At 62.0% G+C, this 7,299-nt stretch overlaps 1 pseudogene across 1 annotated transcript; it reads left to right on the top strand.

Moving 5' to 3' along the window:
• The first annotated feature begins 4,528 nt into the window (after nt 1–4,528).
• LOC309583716 (olfactory receptor 14J1-like) lies at nt 4,529–5,435 on the top strand (annotated as a pseudogene). Its single transcript has one exon. The product of its transcript is annotated as an olfactory receptor 14J1-like (transcript).
• The last annotated feature ends 1,864 nt before the right edge of the window (nt 5,436–7,299 follow it).

Raw genomic sequence — 7,299 nt, 5'->3', positions numbered from 1 at the left:
GCTGCAAGTTGATTTTCTGCCGCTGGCCCTGGCCCAGCCCCGAGCCAGGGCCAGGACCTTGCCCTGGAGCTCTGCGGGTGCTGTGGAAAGCTGAGAGGCAGCTCTGGCTTCTCCACTTCTCCTGTGCTAAGGCTGCCTGGCAGAAGAAATGGAGGGACAGCTCTGGTGGCACAATCCCTCCCGGCCCAGGGCCCAGCGCTGGGAAGGTCTTTCCGTGCCGAGGCTTTGCTGCGGCCAAGGAAAGCTCCTGGCTCAGGGTCACCTTTCCTGCTGGGCCAGAGCCCCCGAGTGGCCCAGCAGCAGCAGAGAATTCCAGCACAGCCCCGGCACGGGCAGGGCGGCCCTGGGCGGGCTGCGGGAGCCGGCAGCGCCTGAGCTCAGAGCAGCTGAGCCCGGGGGCTCTTGGCCAAGGCCGAGGCCCAGCGAGCATTTCTCAGCTCGCAGGGCGGCCTGGAAAGGTGCTGGGGGGGATCATTCACCCCCCAGGGCGGTCCCAGTGGCTCCCAGGATTTCCATGTCCGTGCTCCCAGCGCTGCTCCCAGCCCTGATCCGTGGGGATGGCAATGTCCCGCTCCCTTCCCGGGGCAGGCTCACACCTGAGCCAGGTGTGCAGGGCAGGACCTTGCCCTGAGCCCAAGCCCTGTCCCCCCTGCAGGATCTGCTTCCCATCGGCCTCTTCCTCCTGCGGCCCCAAGCCCAGCTCGGTGCTGAACGAAGGGCGCTGGGCCGGGGTCATCCCCCGGCGGGGGCTGCGCACCCCCTCTGCCCCCTCCCCAAATTCCCTCCCGGGGCAACAGGGGCTGCCTCAGGAGCCCTGGGGCTCCTGGGGCTCCGTGCTTTCCTTCCTAAAGAAGAGAACCATCCTTCCCATCCAGGCTCCCATGGCCAAAACTGAGATTCTACCTCCCAAATTCTGTCTATCCAAGGATTGCTCCCAGACAAAAGCTGCCATGAGAGACAGGTCTGGCTGCTCTCGCCCATGGTGGCCACCTCTCATCTTCTTTCCAAACTCTTGGACTTTGTGCTTTTCTTTCATGTGGAATAAACCCATCCTTCTCAACAAGGTGCCCATGGCCAAAATTGGGATTCCACCTCCCAAATTCCCAATATCCAAGGGCTGCTCCCAGACAAACCTGCCAGGACAGACAGATGTGGCTGGCCTTGGCCTCCTGTGGCTGTGTCTCATCTGCCCCTGAAACCCTGGGGCTCGGTGCTGCCCTTCCTCTGGAGACCACTGTGACCCTGCGTGGCCTCGTGGAACCCAGGGGCCGTTGTGACCCTGCAGGGCTGGTGGCACCAAGGGGACCATTGTGACCCTGTGGCGTTCCATGGAACCAAGGGGCCACTGTGGCACTGCTGGCCCCAAAGAACCAAGGGGCCTTTGTGACAGGGCAGCTGGGGAGGCCCAGAGTGGACACCAGGAGAAAGGAATTTCCCTCCCAGGCAGGGCTGGGGTGCAACACGTCCCCCAGAAGGAGTCTGGAGCAGCCCAAGGCTCTGTGTGCCCAGGCAGAGGCAGGCAGGACGCAGAGCTGCCAGCAAAGGAAGGGGCCAGCCAGGTGGGGCAGCCGGGGGGATGAGGACAGCCTGCAGGGACAGAGGCGCAGGGCAGGGACACCGTGGGACAGCCTGGGCTGCAGAGGGCAGAGGGATGGGCAGCAGCTGCAAGGCCCTGACAGAGCCAACTTGTGCAGCCCTTTGGCCATGGCTGCTGGCCCTGGCCCTGAGGCCAGGAGGGGACAAGTGACCCCTGCAGCCCTGGGGCCTCAGGGCCTCCTTGTCCCTGCCCAGCAGCCTGGCAGGGGCCGCCCCATGGTGCTGCCCTGGGCACTGCACATCCCCACATCCCAGTGCCCCGGCAAGAGCCCTGAGCACTGAGGGAGGGACAGGATCTGCCTTGCCAGGGGCTGGGGCTCAGGCCTTGGCCCTTTGCACTCCTGGAACACAGCCAGCTTTGCTCAGCACCAGAGACACCTTTCCCTTGCTTGTCCCCCCCTGCCATCGCTGCCTCCAGAGTTCTGCTCTCACTGGAACCTGGGGACACTTTCACGTGAGTCGTGTCCCTCACTGGGACCCATTAAAAGTTAAAGAAACTTTGGACTTTGAATCTGACTTTGAGTTCTTGAGAAGTTTTTTGAAGATGCTCTGAGGGACTGAGTCTGATGTGAACAACACCAAAGGCCCGAGAGGGTCATTAAAGTCCTTGTGCTGCTGCTGTGCTGCTGAGCTGGGCTGGGCTCCTGGCACAGAGGGAACTCTCAAGCTCCTGGCAACCAAGGAGAGCTTCAAAGAGGCAGCTCTGCTGAGGAGCAGCTCCTCTGCCAGCCCAGCAGGGCTGAGGGCACTGCCTGCAGGTACCTGGCAGGAGTGAGCAGAGAGCTGGCTAAAGCAGCTGGGAGGGCAGCTCTGAACTCATTCCTGGAGAAACCTTCCCAGCGTGGGACACAGTGAGTCTCTGGCTGCAGGGATCCTCTAGAGCTGGCCCATGGCACGGCTGCCATGGCTGTGAGGATGGCTCTGCTGCCGTTCCTGCCTTGGGGGAGGATGTGCTGCAGAGCGGGGCTGCCCTGGGCACCGTCAGAGGGACAGGGCAGGATGGCTCCTGCTGCCAGGGCCGGCTGCAGGCTGTGAAGGTGGGCAGCAGCCAGGGGTGCCCAGGGCTGTCCTGCAGAGCAGCTCCTGCAGCCCTGAGGGCTCTTTGCCAGGCCAGGGCATCTGCCACCTGCCAGGGGCAGCTCTCAGCCTGCCTGGCAGCTCCCCATGGGCGGTGCAGGGGAGCTGTGGCTGCAAGGAGTGACTCCTGCAGGGCAGGTCCTGCTGCTGTGGAGAGGCTGCTGTGGGGGCCAGGGCTGCTCAGAGCTCCAGCTCATGCCCAGCTCATTTCTGAGGGGGTTTTTCATGAGCACATTCAGGGCAGGAGATTCCTGCTTGAGTCTCTGCTTTCCTCAGTCTGTGCTCCCACTTTTCCCCGGCTCAGCTTGGTGGGAATGGAAACTCAGCTGTGCAGGTGGAGCAGGGGCTGAGGCTCTTAAACCATCCCACTGAGGATTCCTGGGAGCCTCAGCAAGTGCCTGCACCTCCGCGGCCTCCAGATCCAGCCAGCATCACCTTTCCATGGTGCCCAGGCCCGGGGGAGCTGCTCTTTAATCCCCGCAGCCCCGAGCGGCTGCCGGGCAGGGCTGGCCCAGGGGCTGGGCTGGGCTCCGGCAGCAGCGGCAGGGACGGAGCCCGGGCCGCAGGAGCAGCTCCCGGCTGGGACAGCTCCAGCAGCAGAGCCGTGGGCAGGGAGGGAGGGAGGCAGCGCTGAGGGCAGCCCTGCTGAGGGGAGCTGTGGCAGCTGCCGGGCCTGCCCTGCAGTGCAGACACCGCCCTGAGCAGCGCAGCCCCGGTGTCCCCTCGCAGCCAGCACAGCCCTCAGCCCGGGGGCTCGGGGCCCTCAGCCCGGGGGCTCGGGGCCCTCGGTGCCCTCCTGGGCCGGCAGAGCAGCACCAGAGATGAAGGGCATCTCTGCGGCCGCGGGCCCGTTCCTGCTGCCCGGGGCCTGAGGGCGACTGTCCTGCCCTGGTGCTGCCCGGGAGGGGCTGGGCAGCGCTGCGCAGGGAAAGGCTTTTCCTCAGGGCCCGGCTCTCTCTCCTTGCCCTGCTCAGCTGCTCCTGGCGCTGCTCAGGGGCTCTCTGGGAATGGCAGCTCGAGCTGCAGGCTCAGGCCCAGCCCTGGGGCTCCTCCTGTGCAGGCTGAGCACAGCAATGGGGTGTCCCAGCTCCCTGTGCCCCGGGAGCTCTGGGCACGCCGGGCTGGGAGGCTGGCAATGAGCCGGCTCTCCTCCAGCAGGGCCATGGACAGGACCCTCGCTGTGCCCTCGGGATGCCATCCCAGCTGTGAGCTGCCTTCCAGGGGACACTGGGGCCAGGAGTGTCCTTGGCCAGCAGTGGGGCTGAGACTCTGAGAAAGGCTGAGCCACTTTGCTCGGCTGTGGGTCCCTCTGCTCTCAGCTGTGCCAGGCTGATTTTCAGGGGAACACAGTGACTGCCCTCGATCTCAGGAAGGGCAGCTGGGGACAGATGGAGCAACAGAGCAGCTCCCCTCACCCTTCTCTGAGTTACAGCCAATGGTCTTGCCTTGCACAGCTCTCTGCTCTCCCTGGCACGGCAGGAAACCCTCTCAAAGTGCCTTTGGCCGTCACCGTTCCTTAGCCCTGGCACAGGAGATGCTGCCCAGCTCCTCTGCCTCAGGAGCACTTTGGGCTGATGGAGTCCAGCCCCAGGACCGGCCCCTGTCCCCATTCCCATGTCCCCGCTGAAGCAGAGCAGAGCTGACTCCTCGCTGTCCATGGGCGCAGCCCCTGCTCGTCACAGCAACGGGGCCAGATCCCAGCAGAGCTCCAGGCACGGGGCTGAGGGAAGGGCTCTGAGAAAAGGAAAATTGGGGGGCAGGGCCGGCAGAAAGGGCTTGGACATTGCTCAGCAAAGTCTCCCCTGACTCCTCACTGTCTCCTCCTTCAACAGCACTCCATGGGCAGAGGCTCAAAATGTCCAACAGCAGCTCCATCAGCCCCTTCCTCCTGCTGGCATTGGCAGACACGCGGCAGCTGCAGCTCCTGCACTTCTGCCTCTTCCTGGGCATCTCCCTGGCTGCCCTCCTGGGCAGCGGCCTCATCATCAGCGCCGGAGCCTGCGGCCAGCACCTGCACAGCCCCATGTTCTTCTTCCTGCTCAGCCTGGCCCTCACCGACCTGGGCTCCATCTGCACCACTGTCCCCAAGGCCATGCACAATTCCCTCTGGGGCACCAGCCACATCTCCTACTCAGCATGTGCTGCTCACGTGTTTTTCTTTCTCTTCTTCCTCTCAGCAGAGGATTTCCTCCTCACCATCATGTGCTACGAGCGCTACGTGTCCATCTGCAAAGCCCTGCACTACGGGACCCTCCTGGGCAGCAGAGCTTGTGCCCACATGGCAGCAGCTGCCTGGGCCAGTGCCTTTCTCTACGCTCTCCTGCACACGGCCAATACATTTTCCCTGCCCCTGGGCCAGGGCAATGCCCTGGGCCAGTTCTTCTGTGAAGTGCCCCAGATCCTCAAGCTCTCCTGCTCACACTACAAGCTCAGGGAACTTGGGCTCATCACTGTCAGTGCCTGTTTGCTCTTTGGCTGTTTTGTGTTCATTGTTTTCTCCTATGTGCAGATCTTCAGGGCTGTGCTGAGGATCCCCTCTGAGCAGCCTTTTCCACGTGCCTCCCTCACCTGGCCGTGCTCTCTCTGTTTGTCAGCACTAGCATATTTTCCAACCTGAAGCCCCCCTCCATCTCCTCACCATCCCTGGATGTGGCACTGTCAGTTCTGTACTCGGTGGTGCCTCCAGCCCTGAACCCCTCATCTACAGCCTGAGGAACCAGGAGCTCAAGGAGACCCTGAGAAAACTCTCTGGACTTCTTTGACTGCTGAAGAGTCCATAAGGAATATGAAAAACTCAGATGCCCCTTAGATCATATGTCTTATTTTTCCTTTGTTCATTATACAGCAAATGGTATTTCACTTTAATAATATTTTTGTTATCACTCTCCCAGTGTTATCTGACCCCAGACACATCCTGTACATGTGGATCCAGGCTCCCTGTACAAACAAACACACTAAAGAGTCCAGCAGAAATTATTTGTCTCTGTTCCCATCTGTCACATCTCCTCTGGAGCTGGAGCTGCAGCCCCAGCACCTGGGAGGGCTCAGGAGCTCCCAAGCTCAGCTGCCACACAGAGAACTTGTGGGCCTTGGGGTGCCCCTGTCGGCCTCAGTGCCCAGAGCCTTTCTGCTCCTTCCCCCTGGGGCTGCTGCTTCCCTGCAGCCCTGGCCACGGAGAGCAGCAGAAGCGGCCGTGTCCAGAGCAGCAGTGCCAGCTCAGGGCCCTGTGGGGAGCAGGGGCTGGGCAGCAGCACAAGGCAGCCCGGCCGGCCGGGACACCTCAGCTGGGGAAAGGGATGTCCAGAGAAGGGCAAGGGAGCGTTTCTGTGCCTGCAGGGTGCAATCCAGAGGAAGCTGCTGCTGCAGGCACCGGCTCTGGCCAGGCCCCTCTGTCCCCTGCCCAGGGCTGCTGTGCTGTGCTGTGCTGGGCAGAGGGGCTTGCACTGAGGGGCAGAGGCAGCCTGTGCTGGGCATCTCCTGGAGCCGGGGCCGGGAGTTCTGCGCCGTCCCTGGGCTCCATTTCCCCTGCCATGGGGAGCTCCAGCCCTGGGGCTGCTGTGGAGGCTGACCTCCCTCTCTGCCCCTCGGCAGCTGCTGGGCCCTTCAGAGGGGCTGAGCAGTGGGGGGAGTGCCCCCAGTGCTGGCACACCCCGGGGACACCTTCCACTGGCCCAGATTGCTCCGTCCAACCTGGCCTTGAACACCTCCAGAGGTGGGGAGTCTGCAGCCTCTCTGGGTAGCCTGTGCCAGGAGCTCACCACCCTCACGGGGAAGAATTTCTTCCCAATATCCCATCTAAACCCGCCCTCCTTCCCCTCATGGACATTCCCCTTGTCCTGTCACTCCAGACCTTGTCCAAAGTCCCTCTCCAGCTCTCAGAGCCCCTTTAGGCACTGGAAGGGGCTCTCATGTCTCCTTGGAGCCTTCTCTCCCCCAGGCTGAGCAGCTCCAGCTCTCCCAGCCTGGCTCCAGAGCAGAGGTGTTCCAGCCCTGCAAGTGTCCCGTGTGACACTGCAGGACTTCGTGTAACCAAGGGTCCATTGTCACACTGTGGGACATAAGAGACCATTGTGACACTGGGGTGCCCCATGGAATCAAGGAGATCACTGTGACACTGTGGGGCCCCAACCAAGGAGATCATTGTAACACTGTGGGGCCCCATGGAACCATGGAGACCATTGTGACACTGTGGGGCCCCATGGAATCAAGGATCCATTGTGACACTGTGGGGCCCCATGGGATCAAGGAGACCACCGTGACACTGTGGGGCCTCATGGGATCAAGGAGATTACTGTGACACTGTGGGGCACCATGGAATCAAGGAGATCACTGTGACACTGTGGGACCTCATGGAATCAAGGGGCCATTGCGACACTCCCGAACCAACAAGACCCCTCTGTAACACTGCAAAACCTTATGGAAAAATGGGTCCATTGTGACACTGTGGAACCAAGGAGACCACTGTTACACTGAAGGGCCTCATAAAACCATGGAGATCATTATGACACTCTAGGGCCTTGTGAAACCAAGGAGACCATTGTGGAACTGCAGGGCCTCAAGGAATAAGGGAGACCATTCTGATTCTTCAGAGCCTTGAGGAACCAAGTAACCTTTGGGACACTGCAG

The sequence above is a fragment of the Coloeus monedula genome, assembly GCF_965178545.1.
Source record: "Coloeus monedula genome assembly, chromosome: 32".
Lineage (NCBI taxonomy): Eukaryota > Metazoa > Chordata > Aves > Passeriformes > Corvidae > Coloeus > Coloeus monedula.
The sequence above is the reverse complement of the archived record's forward strand: the minus strand, read 5'-3'. Positions and strand labels throughout refer to the sequence as shown.